The sequence below is a fragment of the Rhinatrema bivittatum genome, chromosome 6, assembly GCF_901001135.1.
Source record: "Rhinatrema bivittatum chromosome 6, aRhiBiv1.1, whole genome shotgun sequence".
NCBI lineage: Eukaryota > Metazoa > Chordata > Amphibia > Gymnophiona > Rhinatrematidae > Rhinatrema > Rhinatrema bivittatum.
The window spans coordinates 159,307,802-159,332,297 of record NC_042620.1 but is presented as its reverse complement, the minus strand read 5'-3'; the positions used below and the strand labels follow the sequence as shown (position 1 = coordinate 159,332,297).

At 43.8% G+C, this 24,496-nt stretch overlaps 1 long non-coding RNA gene across 1 annotated transcript; it reads left to right on the top strand.

The window, feature by feature from the left end:
- The first annotated feature begins 1,532 nt into the window (after window positions 1-1,532).
- Window positions 1,533-9,965, top strand: LOC115093805. Its single transcript, XR_003857414.1, has 3 exons — window positions 1,533-1,584; window positions 2,278-2,400; window positions 9,742-9,965. It is a non-coding gene; the product is annotated as an uncharacterized LOC115093805 (long non-coding RNA).
- The last annotated feature ends 14,531 nt before the right edge of the window (window positions 9,966-24,496 follow it).

Sequence of the window (24,496 nt, the reverse complement as noted above, 5' to 3'; positions counted from 1 at the left end):
AGCATATACTATTCAAACCAGTGTGAGAAGGAAGAATCCTCTCCTTCACCCACTGGCTAATGGTGGCACTTTTGGTAGTTGGAGGGTAGGGATGGAAAGCTTTCTCTCGGGATGGGGATGGATTTGAGGAGGGAAGGGCTCACATTTTAACTGTTCAGGGTGTTGATCCAGTGGATGATGCTGGATGTGAATTAATGGCGAATTCAGCCCATGGTAACAGCTCGGCCCAGTTATTCTGACGGCAACTCACGTAGGCCCGAATGAACTGTTTCATTCTTAATATACTTGCCATCAATTAATTCTAAACTTACTTTTTCATTCTAAGCAGATTAGAATGTCTGAAGTGAGGAGCAACAGTGAAGCCCCTCCTTCCTTGTCAACGTCTGCTTAGGTTCTGCTGTAGCTTCTATAAATGTTTTTTGGCTTCTTACAGAGTTTAGATTAGTGCTCTGTGCTGTTACTTGTACTATTATTTTCAAAAAGTCTAAATTATTTTCTAACTCTTATTTTTGTTTTTTTCTTTCAACATCTCCTTGTAATATAATTTATTAGAGATCTTTTCTTTATTCTTTTTATATCTAACTCTGTATAACTTTCAAATTCCTTTCAATGTTTTGACTTTTAATAGTGTTATTACTCCAACTTTCTCACTGATAACTAGGGAAGCTAAATTGATGTCATGCCTAGATACCACTGGAAAATTGTGATAGTCACTATAGAAACTCCTGCTCTTTTTGATGTTTATTGGATTAAACTAATAAATATAGAGGTGGTCAGAATGTTCTAACTAGATAACTAACTTTTATTTTAAATAGGTCACTGATAAGAAAAGTCATTTCTATAACTTGGAAAAATATTATTTGTACATTTCTATTTTTAATTTGTCTTTTCGAACTTCCTATTTGCTCAAAAGTACTCCAAACCTTTCTTCAGATTATAATTCAAATTTATAATTCAAATTCAGTCTTTTCTAAGTCTTTACCAATTTTTAGAAAAGTCCCTCTATTAATTAAAATAAGAATGTTTCCTTTTATGTCTTTTAATGTCCCTTTTTTTCACTGGTCCCTATCTTAGCTTTTTTTTATAATTTTCTAATTACTCTAGATTTTAAAAAATTGGTGTCTACCAAATCTTCAGCCTTTTCTCACTTGAAAACCATTGATATTTATTTTTAATTTCTCTTTACTTGTTTTTTAGTTTCTCTCTCCCCCCCGGTATAACCAGTAATCTGGTGATCTCATGATGACCTCATCAGAGTAGGCTTAACTGTTGCAGCATAGTCTGCATTTCTTTTGCTTCCAATAACTTAATTATTCTTTCTTTTTTTTTTTTTATCCTTCTTCCTGCAATGACAAATTTGCAAGAGAGAGTATACCTCCAGCAGGGTCAGCTCTCAAAAGCACAGCTGACGCTTGTTGGTCAGCCAACTCTTTCTGCTAGCCTGTTCTCTCCTTCTGATGCCTGTTTTCACCTTTTTTCTTTCTTTTTTTTATTTTTATAATCAACAGCCCCAGCAGTCGCAGTGGAACAGCGTCAAAGCAGTCCTAACACCCTGCCAGTAGCAGCAGCACTCCCTTCCCTCTGGTATAACCTGTACTTCATACTTCCTCTCTGCCTTCCCTTTTTTTATTATTATTATTAAACTCTGCAGTCCTAATGGGGGCTGCCAGCACTCTGGCAGGCCTGTGATTGCTATTGACTCCCTACTCTAGTAGAAGAGCACCTCAATGGAAGCCCCCAGCTTAAGCCCGACCAGCGACGGACTCCTCTCTTAGTGTATCGCGGCCCAAATCCTCCTGCTTTTCTTTTTTTTTGGGAAAAAAAATGACAGGTTCCCCACGGCATCACAGCTCAACAGCCTCAGCAGGGCCCAATCAAATCCGCAAACGGCGCTTTCCTTCAGCATGGCTTTTTTTTTTTTTTTTTTTTGTTAAATCACGGTCCCACTTTTTCTCCACTTACAGCGTCGTCGGCAGTGGCAGAAAAACTATAATTCCCCACAATTACTCCCATTTTCCCCAGCTCACCCAATTCAGCAGTGGCTGCTCCACCACAGCACTCAGAGCAACCAGGGCAGCTCTGCTAAACGCCGTGATAGCATTTTTTTTTTTTTTAACCTTGGCCCGCCTCTAGCAACTGCTCAGCTCTTTCCCTATTCTCTGCAGCTTCTACTCAGCAAGGGGGTGCAGCAGCATCATGCCCCTACATTTACTCTATTCTTTTTTATACATCAGGGAAACCGTGGTAACTTTCTTTTTTCTTTTTTTTTTTTTTTAGCAGCAAACAGCAGTGTTCAGTCCCGGGGCTCCAACAACAGTGGTGACCTGTTAACTCCTCTAATCAGCGAGATCTCTCCCCATGCTGGACCCTGTCCCACTAATAACTAAGGCCTCTTCTCTGGTAAGTATTATTTTTATTAAACATTTTTTTTAGGCTTATCCACTTTACCACCTTGGAGTCTCCCATTAGCCTCCATGGTCTTGGCAAGGGTTCACCATATTCCCCACTAAACCACATCACTCCCAGGTCTTCCACAGGAGTTCTCTCCCTTTACAATCTTCTTGACCACCAGCACTCCTTTAAGAATCCAGGACAGATCCCTCATCTAGTTCCTCAGTGGGGAGAAGCACACCTTTGGCCTTGGACCTTTCCCCTTAAGAGGGAAAGCCTCTGCAGAGCTCTCTCTCTCCTTGGGGAGAGGTGACCTGGGCAGCCCACAGCCCTTGAGGATCTCTTAAATCTCTCTAACCACTTCTGACCAACTTCAGACTCAGGATTCTATAGTTCTAATAATACTCTCCTTACAAGATCTCTCTCCCAACACATCTTAAAGGAGACACATAGAGGAGAGTTCAATTACAACTCTTCAGATATTTTTCTTAATGCACATATATGATGCAGTTTTACCATACACAATGCCATCTAGTGGCAGTTCAATGGAATTACCTAGTAAGTAGTTTTCCTAATCACAGCACACAAATTATTTACAAAACCTCAAGTAGAAGTCAAGTGGACTCCCTCACCTGGAATCCTTTCAAGGAAACTCTGCAATGACACAAGCAGGCTCAAATTTCCACATAGACAACAGAGGCAGGTGCCTCCAGCGCCATAACTTCAAAGGCACCATGCAACCAGCAGCCTGAGTGATATAACCACCATGTATGGATGCGCCTCCTGCTCCCAGCACTGTAGCTAGTGGGCCAAGTCTCCGATGCTTGCTTAGGACTCTCCTCTGTATCATATCTAAACGTTGTGCCACTGCATTTCCTGATGTATTTATATAGCGCTGGCCCAGAAGGAGCTTGGATCCTGTCAGCATGATGATACATTTAGTGCAATGGTGCATGCAATGCTGTCTTCAGAACAGGAAGGGTTCATTGAGTTCAGCTACAGCAGGCATAGTTGCCAGTGTATGCACAGAACAGATGCTGAACTGGAAATGAAGGGGGTTGGGGAGATAGAGAGAAAGTGATAGTGGGATGGGAAGGGCACGATGCTGGGATGGGAGAAGGAATGCAGTGAGAATGGAGAAGCTCATGATGCTGGGGGGAGGCAGTTAAGAAGAGAAAAAATATGATGTTGAGCAGGGGGCTTTAATGAGGGGAAAAAAGAAAGATGCTGGGCAGGGTCCTTTAGTGAAAGGGTGGGGGAAGGGAGAAAGGGATTTTGGGCAGGGTCCTTTAGTAGGGAATGGGGGAAGGGAGAAAAGGATGATAGGCAGGGTCCTTTATTGGGGGGAATGGGGGAAGAGAGAAAGGGATTCTGGGCAGGGTCTTTTAGTGGTGAAGGCACTCACTGGGGCCTTCCAGCAACTATGGACATGACATCAACACATTTAGGGCCCAATATAATAAGGCATGCTGACATTTCTGAATGCCACTTCCTGCCAAGTACCTCTCTTCCCCATGCAGTACATTGAATTATGCGGGAGAGAAGGATGCTGGTGGCAGGAAAGAATGCTGGGTCCTCAGTGCATTTCTCCTATTGGCAAGCCCAGGGCAGGGATGGAAGAAGAAATGTGGGTAGGATGGAAGAAGGGGCCAGGTAAGATTGAGGCGGGGAAGGTGGAATGTGTGGGCTGGGCAGGGATAGTAACATAATAATGATGGCAGAAAAAGATAAAATGGTCCATCTAGTCTGCCCAGCAAGCTTCCCAAGGCAGTCACTGCTGCTCCGTGCAGGTTACCCCCATGTTTCTCTTAAGGGTAGTAATTGCCGCTCCATGCCGGTTAAGCTTTTTTATTTAACATAGTAACATAGTAATGATGGCAAAAAAAGAGCAAAATGGTCCATCTAGTCTGTCCAGCAAGCAAAGTAGTAACTGCCGCTCTATGCCAGTTAAGCTTTTTTATTTATTCCCATCCTCTAGCCTTTTAGGGATGCACAGTATTTATCCCATGGATGGAAGAAGAGTGAGGCCAATAGGCGGCAACATGCATGAAGGTGGTATTTTCACTAGGTGGAGGGTACCAATTTCAGTTTTTGCACAGAGTGCCGTGCACCGGTTAGCCTAGAGCCAGCTCTGAGCAAAGGGGAAAATAGAGATCAAATGGGACCTACCAAAGCAAGTTGAGCAGACTTGATGGATCCCATGATCCTCACCTGCTATTATATTCTGTGTTTCAATGTTGGGGAGAAGAAGTTCCAATTGTGGAACATACTATGAGGCAAAACCAGGACTGAATAGGCCTGTCCCTTTTCATCAAATGTCTGCTCACTGTAGCAAGTCAGTGTACACTGGGGGTCCCCAAACTTTTCATGAGAAGGGCCCACAGAACATTTCAAACCACTGCAAGGGCCACAGAGAGTGTCCCCTTCAGAGTTTGATGAACATGAGGTTTGGGGGAGGTGTTGTCTGGCCCTGTCAGTGATTTGAAATACTGAGGCAGAGGACAGACACTGGGGAATGGAGAGGTAGATAGGAACAAAATTCCTGGGATCTTGGCAGGTAAGTTGTCAGTAATATTTACAGTATATATTTCTCAGAAGCTGGCAAACCTACCTTGTGCCTCACCATTTAAGAACATAAGAAATTGCCATACTGGGTCAGACCAAGGATCCATCAAGCCCAGCATCCTGTTTCCAACAGTGGCCAATCCAGGCTACAAGTACCTGGCAAGTACTCAAACACTGAGTAGACCCCATACTACTGATGCCAGTAATAGCAGAGGCCATTCCCTAAGTCATCCTCAAATTCCCCAGAATCTGCCCCTTAACTTGCACCCCCTGTCCTAGCATTGGCCACCATGCCTCACCTACTTCCAGCATCTCTCTTCTTCCAACTTCTTCCTCTTGTTTCTTCCTAGCCTCCCCTCTCTCTTTCTTTTTCTCCTTCCAGCCTCTTCCCTTGTCTCTTCCCAAGTTTCCAACTTCTCCCCTTCTCTCTTTTTCCCCTCTCTCCTTCCATGCCTCACCTACTCTCTTCTCACTGCTTGTCTGTCTTCTCAGCCTCTCTCCTTTTCTGCTTACTCCTTCCAGCCTCTCCCTTCTCCTTCACACCTTCCAGCCTCTCACCTTCTCTTTCTCTCCCTAGCATCTGCCTGCTTCTTTTCCAGCCTGTTCCCATTTCTCTCTAGCCCTCCCTCCAGTCTCCTCATGTCCTCAAATTCCCCAGAATCTGCCCCTTAACTTGCACCCCCTGTCCTAGCATTGGCCACCATGCCTCACCTACTTCCAGCATCTCTCTTCTTCCTAGCCTCAGAGAGTGCAGAAGCAACCCATCCTGGCAGGAGAGACCGAGTGTGCGTGTGTGTGTGTGTGGGGGGGGGGGGGGGGGGGGGATGACCTTCAGTAGCCCAGGCCTCTTCACACTGCAGGCAGGGAAACCGTTGCTGTGTGGGAGATGCCCCTGTATGGGGTGGGTCCCTTCCTGGCACTCACTGAGACAGAGTTTATCCTGGATACCTGGGAAACTGGGGAGTCAGTGAGGGGCCTGGGCCTCTCTCCAGCTGCCACCATTCAGTTCCCGGCCTCTGTTCTTGCTATTTCTGATGCGAAAGGCACATATTTTTCTCTTCTCAAGGCAATAATTTTTCCATAATAAGTTCACCTTTGCATTTAACAGGGTTTTTTACATGAAAAAATGTGCACTAAAACAGGAGTAAAAACCAGCATGTGCATGTACGTTAACAAAGGCATTACATACTCCCCAGCAATGGTTTTATTTGCCAGGTCTTGCCACAATAGTCTTGCATGTGATATTGTGCCCAGGTTGGGATGTACAGCATCAGTCTTGCCTGTAAGGCCATTGTGGCAAGGCATGGCAAATAAAATCAAAGCATAAGTTCTCTGGGATGGGCACTTACAACCAAACAATATGCATTTCTGGCTCATCGCATCCTAATTTAGTCAACTGTTTGACTGTAGGTGACTGCCCCAGAGAGCTTACCCTTTGATTTCACTTGCCATGCTTTGCTCAAATGGCTTTGCATGCAAGGTTGACATTGTGCATCCCAACTTGAGCACAATCTTGATGCAAGTGTAGCCCTTACCCGGGGTGTTTAGTCCAAGGACACACAATCATGTTTACAGCCTTCAGGGCTGCTCTGGCTAGCGGACTCCTTCCCAGCTTCACTCTTGATCCCTGGGGGGGGGGGGGGGGGGAGATTCTTTCTATGGGGGGAGACTCTCATCTATGACCCAGACAATGAAAGAAACTTTAGTGTATCCCTTGTGTGTATTTGTAGCTGTGGCATCCACTGGAGGGAGATGCTGTGAATAAACAAACAGGACCAGGTGCTGAGTGTTAAATAATAATTTACTGATTGATTTAAGGCAAATAAAAGTCCATCTTTAAATACTTGTGCAGTTACAGATGATGTGTTTACAGATAGATTGTTTCACTCTGGGTGAGTGTCTTTTTCTTCCAGAATGCTGGTTCAGCTTACCATGGTGGTGTAAATTGTGCACTCAAAGCTCCTCAGTGGCTTTTCTGGGATTCCTAGTTCAGGGGTCCCCTACTAGCTTAGTAAAATCCTACCTTACAGTCCAGCGTCTTCCCAAACACCCAGGCCTGTGTCCTGCTCCCAAGTTAGTGGAGAACCTGGTTAGGGGTCTCCTTTCTCTTCCTTGACTCTATTAAGCTGTTCTGCAAGGATGACTCCTCAGCATTGAAAAGACTTTGGGAGAGAACCTGATGATTCAGCAAGGCTCCCAGTGAAGAGAGGTGGCATAAAACCTCTTCACAACAAAAAATGTATTTTCCTTCTTGAAAAACAGGATACATTCTGGCCATCAAAAATCTCACTCAGAAAGATCTGTCATCGGTCTTGCCCATCTCGGGAGTAGAGTGGTGCGCACGGGTCTTCAGTCCTCTGGTTTGTGAGCCCTTTTGCCCCAAAGGGAAATCCAGCAAAAATCTGAATACCAAATGAAATACTTAGGGATCCTCTGGCAGACTGTGCACAGAGACCAATCCCCTACAGAAAAGGGGAATCCTGAGAGGCAAGAGGCCTTAGCAGGGAGGAAAAAAAATCCTGCATCTTGCTTCTCTGGAGTCCGCTCTAAAATGAAACTAGCCACACCTTAAACCACAAAATGGGTGGCTATATAGGGCATGAATAACCAATCCCAGCTCTCCTCAGTGGGAGGAGGGCAAGGGGGGGGGGGGGTGGATAGCTTTAAAGTTATTTAGGCAAAGGAAATGGAACTAGGGGCATTTAGTGGCGGACTGTTGAGCAGACAGGGCCACTGCCCAGTTGATCGTCTGGCCAATGGAGGCGGCCAAGAAGTAGAGGCGGCAGAGATGGCATGGGCTTCTCCCTCATAGGATATGGGACAGCGGAGCAGTCAAGGCCACTGTCAGCCAATCGCTCTAAGCTCCTCCTAGGCCTAGTTTTGGAAGCAGACTCCAGCCTACATGCCCATGGCTCTTCCCGTGGCCGCCACTGGTTCCTTCTTGGTGGTTGTAGAGTGTGAGCAGCAAGTCCTTGATGGTGTGTGGTGCGTGGAAGTCCTGCCCTGCTGCTGTTTCCGCTATTGCTGCTCTACCCCCACTTCTCCTGCCAGGCTCGTGCACTATTCTTGCTGCTCCTCTTCTCCATGTGTTCAAACTCGTGTTTCAGCTCAGGCCTGACTCAAGAGGAGGTGGCAGCACTCAGCAAGGTTGGGGAATTTCTACACTGCTGGCTGTTGGGGGCAGCAACATGCCTCCATTACTGATGTTAGTGAGCAGAGTCCCTGAGACGGTGCTACTGCTGCTCTGGCCGTCGCATGGGTTGGAGCTGGCTCATCCGAGCCCCTGGGTGTCAACAGCCCTGGTAGAACCACTGAAAAGGAGGATGCTGTCTCCCGTTGGACCAGCTGTGCACTAGGAGCCCAGGCAGAGGTGAGCAGGAGGAAGGAACCGTAGCTTGGGGGGAGGTTGGGCAAGCACACTATCTCCTGGCCCTTGCAGCTTGATCCCAATGCTTCCCTGTCGGAGCACCATGCCTCATTGAACCCAGCCTGTTCTGCTCCAAGACTCACTGAATGCAAGCCAGCATCAAGACCGGTCTCCCGCCTCTCCATCCAAAGTAGTCAGCACTGTCAGCCTTGTGGTCACCACAATCAAGAAACCCTCCAGTGCAGACACAAACACTGGGGCAGGAATCCCTCAGCTCTCCAACTGGAAGGGGTCATTCCTGGAAGCAACTAGTAGGGATGTGCAGAGCAAAATTTTATGTTCATATTTTTTATGTCCGAAAGGGGGTCCCACTTGCGGCCAATATGGACATAAAAAAAATCCAATGAGTTGGGTATATGTACATATGTGCAAAAAAAAAATTTAAACCCCCTCACCCTCCTTAATCCCCCCCCCAGACTTACCACAACTCCCTGGTGATCGAGCGAGGAGTGAGGACGTCATTTCTGCAATCCTTGGCGAGAAGCATGTGACGTCGGTGGCACGTCGAGTGACGCGGCGTCACGTGATTCCCGGCGAGTTCGCGCCGGACGGCTCGTTCGGCCCAAAAAGAACTTTTGGCCAGCTTGGGGGGGCCTCCTGACCCCCCCAAGCTGGCCAAAAGTTCTTTTTGGGCCGAACGAGCCGTCCGGCGCGAACGAGCCGGGAATCACGTGACGCCGGCGTCACTCGACGTGCCGCCGACGTCACATGCTTCTCGCCAAGGATTGCAGAAATGGCGTCCTCACTCCTCGCTCCATCACCAGGGAGTTGTGGTAAGTCGGGGGGGGGGGGGATTAAGGAGGGTGAGGGGGTTTATATTTTTATTTTGGCTCAACAATCGCGATTTCCCACATATCGAACATATCTATGTTCGATATGTGGGAAATCCGATCGTTTATGTCGAATCAATTTTTTAAGTAAAAAAAAAATATGAGTTGCGTTTTACTAATGCGGTCAATCCGAATGCACACCCCTAGCAACTAGGAACACTCCCCGAAACCAAGACTAGCAGGCAGAGATGTTGATGCGATAGAGCCAGTGGTGTAGAGGTAGCTGGATAGCTGGATTGCAATTAATTCCTCTAACTGTATATGTAAAAGCACCCCCTAAACCCACCCCATCTCCCAAACCTGAGTTGAAAGTGTACACTCTTACAGTAGTATATATATATAGCAATTCACACTGACACTATACAAAGTCTCTCTCTCTCTCTCTGTGATAACAGCTGTGGGTGTGTGTTACAACCTGCCATGATATACTATGTACGCTGAAAACAAATAATGTGCTACGAAATAATGTTTATATATGTGATGTGGTAACTCTACAATTTGCCTAACCATGCCCATTTTTAATCGCAGGTGCTATTTCCGCTATATTTATAGCATTTTGATGAATCTAGGAGAAAGTTTGCTAAGTTTAATCTACAACAAAATTACAGAAGGAAAAATGAACTAAAATTCTTCCAATGCAATGTATCTACCTGTTGCGTCCGTCGGTCTTCGACGGCTTCGCCCCGTTTGCCTCACCTTATTCTCGGCTCCTTCTGCTTACCTGGGCAAGATGGCTATCGCCACATCTACAAGCCGACCTCTCTGGCGTCCCTGGAACGGCTATGGTGCAGCCTCCCGCCATTGCTCCTCCCAGGTACCTACTAGGATACGTGCGCAACCCACGTCTTTGTACCACCCTTAGCGCGAACCTCGAGGGCGTTCCCTCATGCTGACGACACGCCATCCAGGTATATTACCTTCACTTATTTGCTAGCTCCCCGAGTTAGCAAGGACTCAAATCCGTTCCTGTCTATGCTACTCTGCCGCTTTCGTGCTGCCACAGGAAGCTTTCTCTCTCTGCCCTTCAGGGTATATGCTAACCTGGGTACCCGCTACTCAGGGACCCTCTGCTTTATTTCAGGTGCCTTACAGGGAACAGGTACTCACTCCTCGAGGACCTTTTCTCCCTGCCTCGGTGCCTGTACCTTCTACAACAGACCTGGTGGAATTGCATATCAACAGCAAACACCTAGTGAGTACTCTAACTCTCAGTCTATCTCATCCACAGTATCTCCTCGCTGGGAGACCTGCTGCGGAACCTCCTGACATCACCAAGGAGAGAAGGGCTCCCTCTGCCTAGGTCCCTGAGACTGCAACTACTAGACTGCCTCACTACTGCCACCTCTGGTGGTTCTCTTCAAGCTGTCTAATAAAGAACTCTTGTGTTTGTGTAGTACGAGTCTAGCCCAGTGCTCTCTTCACAGGGCTCCTCCCTCTGGGCGTGGTCACCTCCACAGCTCCCCAGGTTCCACCACATATTCACAACACTACCCACAGGATTATTGAGTTTTACTCATTTTTATGCAATTAATTGTGTGCTTATGGGTTGTTTTTTATTTATTTATTTATTTATTTTTTTATATACCGACATTCAATCTCATTTGAGATATCACACCGGTTTACATTCAGGTACTGTAGGTATTTTTCTATCCCCAGAGGGCTTATAATCTAAGTTTGTACCTGAGGCAATGGAGGGTAAAGTGACTTGCCCAAGGTCACAAGGAGCGACAGCAGGACTCGAACCCTGGTCTCCTGGTTCATAGTCCACTGCTCTAACCACTAGGCTATTCCTCCTCCTGAGTTCTGCGCCATATTCGAGTTCTGCGCCATATTTGTTATCTTTGTTTTGAGTGTTCTAATTTTTCCAGTTGTACAGCTTGTTAGTTTAGGGAGTTTGTTACTTTAGTTTTTCTTTTATTTTAGGCTTCTTTAGTATGAGTTTGATTATTATTTGATTGCATGTTTCATTGCTTCTGAGTATGTGTGTAATTTTATATTATTAGCCACTTTAGTCTTCTGTAAGTAGTGTATCAAATTCAATTAATAATAATAATAATAATAATAATTTAGTACATGAAAACAAATACCAAAAGAAGCACCAAAAAGTAACTGAGACTTCTAGTAAGGATGAGCAATGAATTTATATACAGCGTAGGCATTAAATATCTGAGACTGTCAAGACCAGAACAAATTTTATTAATGTATCAGTGCAAATATTATTGTGCCTTCTTGCTTTCAATTGGCTATGACAAATGGCTAATTACAATATATAAAATCTTTTTTTTTTAACTCTTGTGGTCCTTGTGAATCTCAGGTCTTTTCACATGTGATGCTGATTCAAAAGGGATTCACCTTCAAAGCTGTTTCAAGAACAACAGAGTGAAACTCCATTTCATCAGTAATGATACTGCAAAGTTCAAAGCCTAATTCAATATTTGTTGGACATATAAGACTCGGGAATCCTTTGGTAAAGAACAAAGCAAATTCTGATGTGATTGCTAATCTTTGTAATGTCAGGTTTTACACAACCCTATGTGTAAGCCACCAATTATGACGGAAAGTAAAAACATCAAGAACATTGATTAGAATTGACAAAGCAGCTACAATTGTCAACATACCCAGAAGATGGACAAGCTGTGGTTGATGAAAAGATCAGCCTCTGTAACAAGCTTCTGTAAATTATTGACACAGAGCTCATATAAACTATAGGAAAGTTAGTTGTGTGATATTTGTAGAATAAACTATGAATATGTTCTGGATGCCCCGTGGAGAGTAATTTATCACTACTGGATTATCTCAAATCTATTGCACTGTAATGAATTTCATTTAGAATCATTTTCAACCTTTTTCTGGTTATATGCTGTATGGCAGAAGCTATGAGTTACAGCTCAGTCCAGAGTCAAAATATTTGTAAAACAGCAATTCAAAATTAAGGTTTTTTAATGTCTTGGTTGGAGACCTTTGAATTCCTTGATGTCATGCTATGTTTTCTTTTCTTTCTACGTTTAATTTTCCCTGATAGGAGCTATCTCACACTGAAACAAATCTGTTTGTTTTAAACCCTGTGTGAAATAAAACTTTGAATCTTCATTGGCATCTTTTGCTGTTTTAGATTTGCTGCTTCTCTATGCCTCATGTCATCTGAAGGACACCACTGCTATGCTACGCCTATGGTCTTAACTGTGAGCATACGAAGCCACTTTTGCCATGAGTAGATTTTAGTCCCTGATCATTGAAAGATGCTATTTGTACGTTTGCTGAATGAGTTGATTATATCACATGAAAAAGGACACTACCTAAGCTCCATAATAATTTTCCCATATCCACCGCTTGCATCTAACTTATTCATAACTCTTTCTCTGTTTAACTACTACTACTACAATTCATCATTTATATAGGATTATGAGGCCAGTGCATGCATATTTGATACCCTAGGCAAACCTTTGGTCAATCACCAATCTCTCCCAATTTAACTACTGGCGGCAGTGGCTCCAGCAGAGCATCTTTGACGGTATTGGCTGTGGTACAGCACGCCTCTAGACATTTTATTCACCAATTTTTATGTTCTGCTGCCTCTATGTTATGATTGGCATGATTTTGCTGCCCCTGAAATCTTGGTGCTCTAGGCAACCGTCTAGTTTGCCTAATGGAAGCACCGGCCCTGAGGACTACAAGATGTATCCAGCACTGTACAGATACCTATAGAAGACAATTCCTGCCCAGAGAGCTTATAGTCTAATCAAGACACAGACAAAACAGATGGATTAAAATTATCAGACTTTGAGTTAACAATAGCAAAGGCTTGAAAGGGAAGAACCATAATCAAAGGGGTAATTAACTTAGAAGAGCTGCAGGAAATCAAGTCCCTGCCTTCCAGAAACAGGAGATTTGGCAGGGGGAGGGGGTAGGAGAGAGAAGGATTAAAGAATGAAAAAAAAATTACATTTCCAAGCACTATACACAACAGAATGGCCAGAGTTAAAAAGGCCCTTCCCTTTCCTCTAGTACTAGAAAAATAGCTACTAAGGCCCTAGTCTTATAAGGTCAGAAAAAAAGTAATATTTCCATCCATTCTGCAAGCCTTTGTTTCCTCTCGCTTTTACTATTATAGTTCTCTGTTTTTTTTTATTTTCTTAGGACAGAATTGTTCAGACTTCTAGTGTGCCCAAAGGGTTTATGCCCAGTTGACTTGCAGCAAAATATGTCATCCTATTGTTTCTTCTGATATCATAGAATGTCTACCTCCATTCCTCACAGAGTTTTTGCAAAATGATCTTTTTAATCTTTGAAAACTTGTGTAGAATATTATTGAATAAGTCCCTGAACGCATAGTTCCCTACTCTCTCTACTGAAGTTCTGTACCTTCTACCCCCAACATCTGGAATGACAGGCAATTAATGAGGATACACTCCTCTTTTAGCTTTTTAGTCAAAGTGCATCTGGAGAGCCAACCCAATTGTCTAGCTCCCAAGCATCTGCTGCTTCTGCTAGCGAGGAATGGGTATGCTGCACGTGGAGCATTCACAGCCCCTGAGAGACAATGGCATCCTCTCCTGCAATAGTAAGACCTACTAGCTGACTTTTTTTCAGGTTCCAGATGGATCCATTGTCTATAATAGGGTAGTCAGCCAGGGTTGTGGACCTCCTCCCCCCAAGCCAAAAGTGAGCAGTGCACAGACAGGGGTCCTAACAAGGGCAGAGACAGACATCATTTGCTTGCATTGGCCACTTCCTCTTGGGTTGAGCCCTCAGGTGCTGGTGGTTGGCAGGACTTGGACAGAAAAAAAAATACAGTAAAAACAAGGCACAAACTAAGGCAATATAGAATCCAAACCTGGAGACATGAAGGCGCCTACAGAAGCAGGGCTAGACTACTGCAGGAAAACCTGGAGATACTAAGGCACCAACAGAAGCAATATTGGACCACTGCAGGAGAGCTGAAAACATGAAGCAAACTAGGACAAAACAGGAACACTGGATACATGAAGCAATCTAGGACCAAGTAAGACCATGAAACATAAGACCAACATAGGGCCAAGCTCTGGCAAACTGCAAACTGGAACCCTGGAATATAAATGTGTCCACACAGGAACAAAATGGCCACCAGCAGGAAGTGTGGGCCATAGAGCTGGGAGGACAGATAGTCCAAAGGAACAACTGAGGCCCTATACTTGCAGGAGGCAAGAACTTCCCATTGAGGTCTCACATTACCCCCCTCTAAAAGGGCTGACTCAGGATACCACCAAGAAGCCCAGACCCACCTCAGGAAGTCAAAGTCTCATATTGAAATGGGGTCAGGATTTGGCCCAGATTTCACTGGCCCAATTAAATTCTCTGGGACAACTGCCACTGGGAAACCTGGAGTCAGACTGGAGTCCAATCTGTAGTTCAACCTGGGGCATCTGGAACTGGATTCTCTGGTACAGGAACTGGAATTGCTGAGATGATGGGAACTAGAGCCAGAAATGACAGGAATGGAGTTGCTGAAACCCTGATCTTGGCCTCTCCAGTGCAGAAACTGGAATCACTGAGATGTCAGGAATCAGATTCTCCAATGCAGGAACTGAGGTTATAGAGATGGTTGGAGCTGGATTTGACAGGAATGGAATCAGTGGAGCAACCAAAATTGAAATATCTGGTGTCTGTGCTGACTCAAAGCTGGATTGGAGGCATGATATAAGACAGAGGTGGCCAATTTTGGTCCTTAAGAGCCACAAACAGGCCTGGTTTTCAGGATATCCACAATGAATAGGCCTGAGATAGATTTGCATGCACTACCTTCACTGTATTCAAATCTATCTCATCCATATTCATTGTAGATATGCTGAAAGCTTAGCCTGTTTGTGGCTCTTGAGGACCAGAGTTGGCCACTCCTGATATAGGATTTTCTCTGGGAATCCTGATGGCAGGAGCAGATTCCTTCAGGATAGTCAAATGTAGATACTGTAGGATGTCTGCTAGGGTTTCCACAAAATCTGTTTTGTATGGAATAGCTAGAATAGCTGGAACTGGATTCACTGGAACAGGAATTGGCATAAGTAATGCTGAAAAAGGTACAGGCAAATGTGAAGATACAATGAACCATTCAAAAAGTGAAAAGACTTCACATCAAAATCTTCAACAATTTAAATAAAATTCCACAGGATGTCATCCAAAGGAAGAAAAAAGCCTCAACGGAACAATATGGTATTCAAGAGGTTGTGCCAATCATAGGTCTTAAAAAACCTCCAACCACCTTATTAACTTTTTATTATCTTCAACATTTTTTTTCTTTTTATATTTATTATTGATTTTTATCTAAATTTTTTTTTTTAAATGCTAATAATGAAATAAATAATGCTGAGACAGCCCGTGCTGGAGCTGTGTGGACAGCTAGAGCTGGATTTATTGACACAAACTAGGAACTGTACAGACAACTGAAACTAGATTCACCAGTATAAGAATTGGAGCTGGAGCTGTATGCACAGGTGGCTCTGGATTCACTGGTGTGGAAACAGGAGCTGGAGCTGTAAAGACAGCTAGAGCTGGATTCACTGGTGCAGACTCTAGAGCTGAATCTGTTAAGACAGCTGGAGTTGGATTCACCAGTGCAGGGACTGGAGTACAGCTGTTGGAACTAGAGTTGATAAGAATGGTGTAAGAATTGCTGAAATCAAAACAGTGTAAAGCAGAGCTGCTAAACCTGCTGGAGTTGGAGTCATGGGTGCAAGAATTGGACTGGAATTTGTTGGGTCATTCGTTTCATTTGTTTTGTGGGTACATGCATATCTCACAGATGTATGGTGTGTGTGTGTGTAACTCGTTAATAAAATGTGTGCATACCATACAAAGCAAGGTACACACATGCCCATGAAATGAATGGCCCAACGAATGCACAACCCTTCTGGATTTTAGGCATGTGCATTTGTTGGGCCTTTTGTTTTATTTCGTGGGTACACGTGTACTTCATGGATGTATGGTACATGCTTAAGAATGGATGGTATGCATATAGCTTGTTAATAAAATATGCACGTATCCATGAAACGAATCAAACAAATGGCCCAACACATGCATATCCCTACTGGATTCTAGGGATGTGCATTCATTGGGCCATTCATTTCAGTCTTTTTCTGGATACACATGTACTTCGTGGATGTATGGTATGGGTGTAAGAATGGTTGGTCCATGTGTAACTCATTAATAAAATATGCATGTACCATGAAATGAATGACCCAACAATTACACATTCCTACTGAGATCTATACATGGAATGACGGTATATAAAATGTCTAAATAAATAAATAGGAGAGATAAGCAAATGTTGGTTGCAATATAAACCGGAGTGATAATTAACTCTGTTATTTGAACTTCGGTATAGAAAAGTAATTAATTAATTAATTAATTAATTAATAAATAAATAAATAAATAAATGTGTAGGGGCCCAACCAATTTGCATGGATGAAATGGGGCTGCAGCTCTGCTCACCCCTGGTCTAGAATGTCCTCAACTTCTTATTTATTTAGGAAAGAGGAAGTGTATTTTGGAAATATTTTGGCTCAATTCTACTAGGTTCTAGGGTTGACTTGGAATGCTTTTGGGAGCTGTTGACACATGTGCTGCAGAAAAAGTACATAAGGACATCAGATACCCCATGTGCCAGTTTTTAAAACATTCCCCGGGCCGATATTTTCCTGCAATCCGTCCCTGCCTCTGACAGTGCGTTGGCTAAATCTGCCACTGAAGTTGTCTCATTTGTGCTGGAACGGGACAGAGACTGGATACTTAAATTGTTTTTTAGGCATTGGTCTGAAACTTTTCTTCAACTTAAAGTTAGAATGTTTCCAGATGTGGCAAGACAAACTCAGAAGAAAGGAAGCACTTCCTTATAATGAGGCACAGGGTGTTACAATGGAGGGGCTTTTCCTTTTGAAATATCCATGTAAATATTATATAAAGTATAGAGATATTTTGTATATTTTTAACCATCCCAGCTTTCTCTTTTTTTTTAATGACAAGACCCCTGCTGAAGTTATGTCTCATACATCGACAACCATTTGACATCATACGGGCCGATACAGTAATAACGCTGGAGAGCGGGTGAGTGCCCGCTCTCCTGGCATGCGTACAGGCCACTCTCCTGTGCGCATGATTCAGTATTTTAATTTATTAAAATTAGGTCCGGTGGTAAAAGGAGGCGCTAGGGACACTACCGCGTCCCTAGCGCCTCTTTTTTGACGGAAGTAGCGGCTGTCAGCGGCTTTGACAGCCGATGCTCAATTTTGCTGGCGTCGGTTCTCGAGCCCGCTGACAGCCATGGGTTCAGAAACCGGACACCGGCAAAATTGAGCGTCCGGTTTTCAACTTGCCAGCTGCAGGCCCATTTAAAAAAATTTTTTTTTATTTTTTACTTTTTTAAACTTTTGGGACCTCTGACTTAATATCACATGATATTAAGTCGGAGGGTGCACAGAAAAGCAGTTTTTACTGCTTTTCTGTGCACTTTCCCAGTACCCGGAGAAATTAGCGCCTACCTTTGGGTAGGCGCTAATTTCTGAAAGAAAAATGTGCGGCTTGGCTACTGAGTAAGGGGTAAAGCTAGCGTGTCCAAAACGCACGTCCAAATGCCGGCTAACAGTGCGCTCCGTCGGAGCGCACTGTACTGTATCAGCCTGATAGGTAAGAATTATGTAGATGCCTTTTTCTTTGTTCTAATTATTTAGAGTTTTTCTTTTGAACTCTAAAAATTTCCTGGAATAATGTTTGGATTCCTATTGATTGAGGACTTGGATTTATTATGACGTTAATATTTTCTTCATTTAAATGTTTCTCATTTGTGTTCTCATGTCTATTCTGATTTCATTTTCAATTGGATTCTTGAAAATTGTATATAAAAAATGCATAAATAAAAAATAAAAGGACAAATGTTTGCAACTGTGGTTTGTCTGGAGGGCCCAACCAAAACAACAGAGAACCAAAAACAATCCTTAATCTCCAACTCTAACAAAAAATTTGCCCCACACTCCTTCCACTCCTTCTCCACTTCCCTTATTCACACAAGAGCTCACCATTCCAGAAAGCTGCAGAGGAAGTGCTGTTCAGAATGGTATGCCCCTTCACTTGACTCACTAATCCCAGGATTGGAATAGGGCCATCTAATGGAGACCTAGAGGGTATTCACAGGAAAATAGACCTCCAGGATCCAAGGTGTAAGGGAATCTCTTCCCTGGGTATACTTTTAGTAGGTGTACGTTGGAAAGGTGTAGATGCCAAAATAAACAGGACACTCTGGATGGGTGTTTCCAAACTTTACTACTGCAGATCTTCAGATGTAATTACAGGCACCTTATACATTTGTTCTTAGTTACATTCATGTCCCAACTCATTCTCCAAATTCATCTCTGTTTGTGTACATGCCACTAAGTATCTGGGATCCCAGGGTATCTCACTCTCCAAAGCAATGAAAAAGTCAGAATCCCTGGAAAGCAAGATTGTTCTAGATGTGGCAGGATTCCCTTTCCAAAATTACCTGCAATCCATATGTTTGCCTAAGTCTCCCAAGCGTTTAATCCAGGAGCAGAGACTCCAGTGGAGGTGGTGGTGATGGGGAAGATCCTGTAGGAGTAGAGAGAATGAAAAGTGATTTACGAAAGCTTGAAGAGTGGTTGAAGATTTGGCAGCTGGGATTCAATGTCAAGGAATGCAGAGTCATGCATCTGGTATGTGGTACACCAAAAGAGCTGTATGTGATGGTGGTGGTGGAGAGGAAGGCTGATGTGCAGAGACCAAGAGCGGGATCTTGGGGTGAAAGTTTTTGGTGATGTGAAGATGGTGAAGCAATGTGACAAGGTGATAGCTAAAGCCAGTAAGAAAAAGAAGGTGGTAATACCCATGTACAGGTCCTTCATGAGACCTCTCCTCGAATGCTGTTTTCAGTTCTGGAGCCCTTATCTCAAAAGGAATAGAGACAGGATGGAGGCGGTCAGAATCAGAAAACTTATGAAGAGAGACTGAAGGATATGAATTTGTATACCCTGGAAGAGAGGAAGTGCAGAGGTGATATGATACAGACCTTCAAATTCCTGAAAGGATTTAATGATGTACAAACAACAAACCTTTTCTGTTGGAAAGAAATCAGTAGAACTAGATGACATGTCACGAAATAAAACTCCAGGGAGGACGTCTCAGACTTAATATCAGAAAATATTTCTTCACAGAGAGAATGGTGGATGCCTGGAAAGCCCTTCTGGAGGAGGTGGTGAAAACCAAAATAGTGAAAGAATTCAAAGGGGCATGGGAATAGAAAAGAGTGCATGGGAGTAAATAAGCCTTAATACTGTTCATGCAACTCCTTCATGGCTCTGTTTCAACAGCAGGGGTTAAAGGGGAATTGGATTCATATAGCAACCAAACAGGGCCCCACCTTTTATGGTCTGGGGAATCAAATAAGTAGGGGGTAACTTGCTGATGCAGCTGTTATTATCCTTAACCAATGTTGCGCCCATCGGTCGCAGATGGCAGCGACCACTCATGCTCACCTCTTTTTTCCCTGCACCATCAATCATTGAGAGAATGGCGGCCTCTGCCAACCAACGCCGACTTCCCCTGTGTCCCTGGGACAGCATGGGCGCTGCCGACCGCCCCCTTACTTCTGGCATCACTTGTGCATGCGCAGGGCCTCCTTATGTATACATCATGGTGGGAACCTCAGGGGGCATCCCCTCCCGATGACGTCAGCACTGCTAGTGTATTTATACTGACTAGCCCATTGCCAAGACAAGTTAGCAAGGAGTTATCTCGCTTGTTAAATCTGCTCTAACTTGGATCTTGTGTTCCAGACTCTCCTTCTGGCATTCGGACACTTTGAGTACTCGCTCCTCGGGAGCTCTTCCACATCTTGGCTATCCGCTCCTCGGAGGGCCCTCCTGCCTAGGACTTCCTGACCCACTCCTCGGGTATATCTACTGGGACTTCCTTGTGTGAGTACATTCTCCAACTTCTATCTACTTCACTGAAGATTCACGGCATATCCCGTGCTCCGGGCCACTACTGTTCTTCAGCCTGTCTACGCTATTCATCCTGTGCCTCAGGATATTGCTTCAACTTTACACAGTCTACGGCCTACCTCTGCCTCCTTGGCATCTAAAGAACAGCTTCCTTGGCATACCCCACGCTGCGGGCCACTACAGGATCTGCACTCAGAGGTACTTCCATCAGTCTGCGAGCCACTACCGGAGCTGGTATCTACATTCTCATCTTGACTACTGTATTTGCTCAAAGACTGTGTTCATGACATCTCCCGCTCCTCAGGTGATGTACCATCTTTCTCCCTCATAAAGTCTCTCTCACAACTGCATCCTATGTTGCTGAGACCACGCCCACTGACGGTGAGGCCCACGGGGCTCCTCCCTGTGGGCGGAGACATCTCTCACCTCGGCCCGGGGTTCACAACTTCATCAAAACCATAACAACCAATAAGCCTGATACTTTGAAGCAACTCCAATATTGCTCTCTGCTTCATTGGCAAGGCATAAAAGGAAATTGGATTCAAACAGCAACCACCGAGGGTCCTGATTTTTACAGTGTGAGAAACTGATAAGCATGGGGGTAACGGGGAATTGGATTCAAACAGCAACAAAAGAGAGCCCTGACTTTTATGGGTTGGAAAACTGATAAGCATGGGGATAACCTACATGATGCACCAGATATTAGCATAAGCTTGTATTTGGATGGACCATTTGGTCCTTTTCTGCCATCATTTCTATATCTATACTTTCTATGTTTAACCACAGCAGGGAAAATTCTTTCCTTCCCCATTTCTGGGCAGGAAGGGATCAAAAACTTCCAAACCAAAAGGCAAAATCTTCAAAAATATTCCTCTCACAGAGTCACCACTATCCATCCACCCACTAGTTGTGCGCTAGAAACAGCAGGTCTTCGCCTCTCTATTCTTCCCAGGGCAAGGGATTTTTCCTCTCTGAGTCAGGACTAGGGGTTCCAATAAACTCTAAAAATAAAATCCAAGATTTCTTAAACTAACAGAAAAACCTGAGGCAACCTCACCAGCTTAGTAGTGGACTAGGGAGCTATCTGCCTCCTTCCTATCATGGGCCACCAGAGATGTATGGCCTAGCCCACCCAGGCATCAGGGCCCAAGACATAAAAATAGCTCCTTTTCCTCTGCTAACAAAAAATGCCACGCAGACCACTGACACAAAGGTGCAGCCACCAGACAGAGGAGCTGTAGCAAGCGCCTTGCTCCACTGCTCCCCGCTCTCTAACCCCAGGACTGTACTAGGGCCAACTAGGGGATGTCCCAAAGGGCCTCTACACTAGCATCATGAGGAAGCAGACAGACCAAAACAAAGTGTTCTTAGAAAATGAATACTTAGAACTAAAACATAAAAAGGAAAATCTACATCAGTTTTAAACCTACATGGAAAGATGTTATCAGACATTATCAGGCCATTGTTTGGAATCCTCCCACTCAGGCTACGCAAGAAGGAAACAGTTTCTGTATAGTCAGTCTCATCAGAGAAACTGCACATTTATCAAAAAAAAAAAAATGTGCTGTGGAGTTTAATGCTAACTTTTATTTTTCACACACACGCAGCCTGTAGGTCTGGAAGCTCTGATGGTAAAACAAAGTCTTGTGAATTCTGGTGAAAATAATACATATGGGGAGGAGAATTCTCCAAGCTATTTTTGTGGGTAAAATGTGTTTTACCCATGGAAATGGGACTATAGGTACTCACCCCATGGATAAAAACTATCCAAAGTGCAGGCACCAATGTGGGCAGTTTAATTATTGCCCTCTTAATGAAGGAGTCATTGATAATTAGCTTCTGTGGGTTTGGAGGAGGAGGTTTGGAGAGCTCCCACGTTTTGCAAACTACTGCCAGACATCTCACTGTCATTGTTCCCTTTGTCACTTTTTTGTGTGACACTAAGAGTTATATTAGCTGCAGGGTTACCAACTGATTCATTGTTTTTGCCCCGAGGAAAGTTCCAGCACAACCCTCAGCACATGCAGTGCTTTGTAGTTCTGCATGTACAGGAGAAATTCTCTTTCCATATGCTGGGGATAACACCAAGATCAGCACAGCACCACCTTACAAAAACTGTGACCAGTTGGCCTCGCTCCATCTAGTAGTATCTCATGAAATGTTCAGTGCCTGGAAAAACAAGGTTACAGGCAAAGGAAAGGAAATCCAGGAGGTGAAGCAGAAACTTGGCAGCAGGCAATGGAAACTGGAACACTTTTAAAAGGAAGTTTGAAAAATTGGCAGCTAGCAATGAGTGATGCACTGCACTCCACCAAAATAAAAGCTTTTGTCTAATAACATTTCTGACAATCCAGTATTCAAAATTCATCTGCTCCTAATTTGTATGCATGCACCCACTGGAATGTGTGCGATAGCTGCCAGTGGATGGATATTGTCTTGAATGTGTTTGCCAAAATGTTCATTGATTACTGGTGGAATCTGAGGCCATTTTTCAAACTAATTATTCTGTTCGTGCAGCATAAAATGACTTTGATTGAGGGACAATTCTGAATAGCCACCTAGGCTTTTTATGAGAAATTAGACCTATTTCTGATACGTTGTTCACACTTCTGCCTTGCAAATGCTAAGAGCTCAAGTTACCTCAAATATCTGTGGACTCCGAGGAGGTGAACAGAACCACAGATCTGAATAGCAAATGCTGTGCAAACTCCTGTCTGGGAGATGTTTGGTAAAGAACTAAAATATTTGTGAGGGCTTGAAAAAGAGATTTGGAGCATGCAGGACAAGGAGACACAATAGACACGGCATGAATGCCTTAATGTCCTTTACTCTGCCCACAGACAGCCCCAAACTGCCCATTCACACTGTATTCATATCTTTTATTCACCTCCAGCAGCCCTCAAACCTGTGTATATTTTATTCCTGCTTGAGACTGTTGTGAATCTGGACTGGATTGAGGTTGCAGCTGAGCAATTACCATTTCTTGCAATAGAAACTATTTTTTATTCTATATTTTTTACTGTTTAGACAAAACAGGGAAGCTAGCTGGAACACACTCTCTTCCTTTACTCTGTCACATAACATCCCTATTTCTAAACCCTGACTAATATTTACTATGCAAACATGCTTTTAAAGGGTTAGTGCAGCATTTCCAGCAGGCATCTTGGTGCATCCATTTAAAAAAAAAATAAAAAATCAAAAAACAACACTTTGGCATATCCTTAAACCTACATTATCCTATGCAACATGCTCACCATCTCTGTATCGTAACTTAGGACTCATTTTACTTTCTTTCACATCTTTAAACTTATTCTCTTTCCCCCTCTCACAAACATTGTCACACCTCACATACCCACACCTGCACTACACACTTTCTATATAGATAGAAACCCTTTTCCATGGCCATCAACCTCACTGAATTCTCATACAGCCATATCTGCACACTCATATTCTTCCTTCACATCTTTCACACAAAGCCACTACTAACAGTTTACAATGATATTTTTTCTACCATATCTGGCACAATAAAAAAGCTGTTCTTGTAGGGCCAACTTGTAGGGCCAACTAATTTACAGATATTAGAGACAATTTTCAGCCTCCCTGTGCGGTTTGCAGATCCATGGGTAGTTTGTACCTATGGAACTGCAAGCTCATCTTCAAAGGGAGACACTGCACAGAGTTTCCCTTTGAAAATGAGGTCTGGAGAGCGCACTGTGGGTACAAAAGTACCCGTGGACTTTGCACATGCTTCAAAACATGCTGGAAGGCATGCATGATCTAACCCCACTCCTTTCTCTCCAGGGTCTTGTAGTCTTACTTTTCTTAAAGCCTGCAATAGGGAAATCAGAACTACATGTCCCTGCATGCAATGGGGTAAGTCCAGGAAGGGATGAACCCTGTTGGATGAATCTGAAGCACTAGCACGTGTATATGGTGTTTTACGGACACGCATAATAAACAGTCCCTTATCCCTGGAGCTTTCAATTTAGTCAAGACAGACAGAACCACAACAAAAATCAAGTAAACTGCTTTGATTTAAGACAGCCAGGCTGAGAAAATATAAAGTAGGTGGGATTAATTGAGGGAGAAGGCATCTTTAATTAAGTAAAGCTGTAGAGAATTACTACTTAACTGGTAAACGAGCAAGAAATTGAATCTTGCTCTAGAAACAATCCGTGTAAGAAAAACAGCAAGGTGAGGAGGAATAACAAGTAAGAGAAAGCTGCCCCTGAAAATCCTATCCTGCCACCACTCTGTCCTCCCTTCCTAGCATACGTTAAAAAGCAAGCCAGAACAAAAGC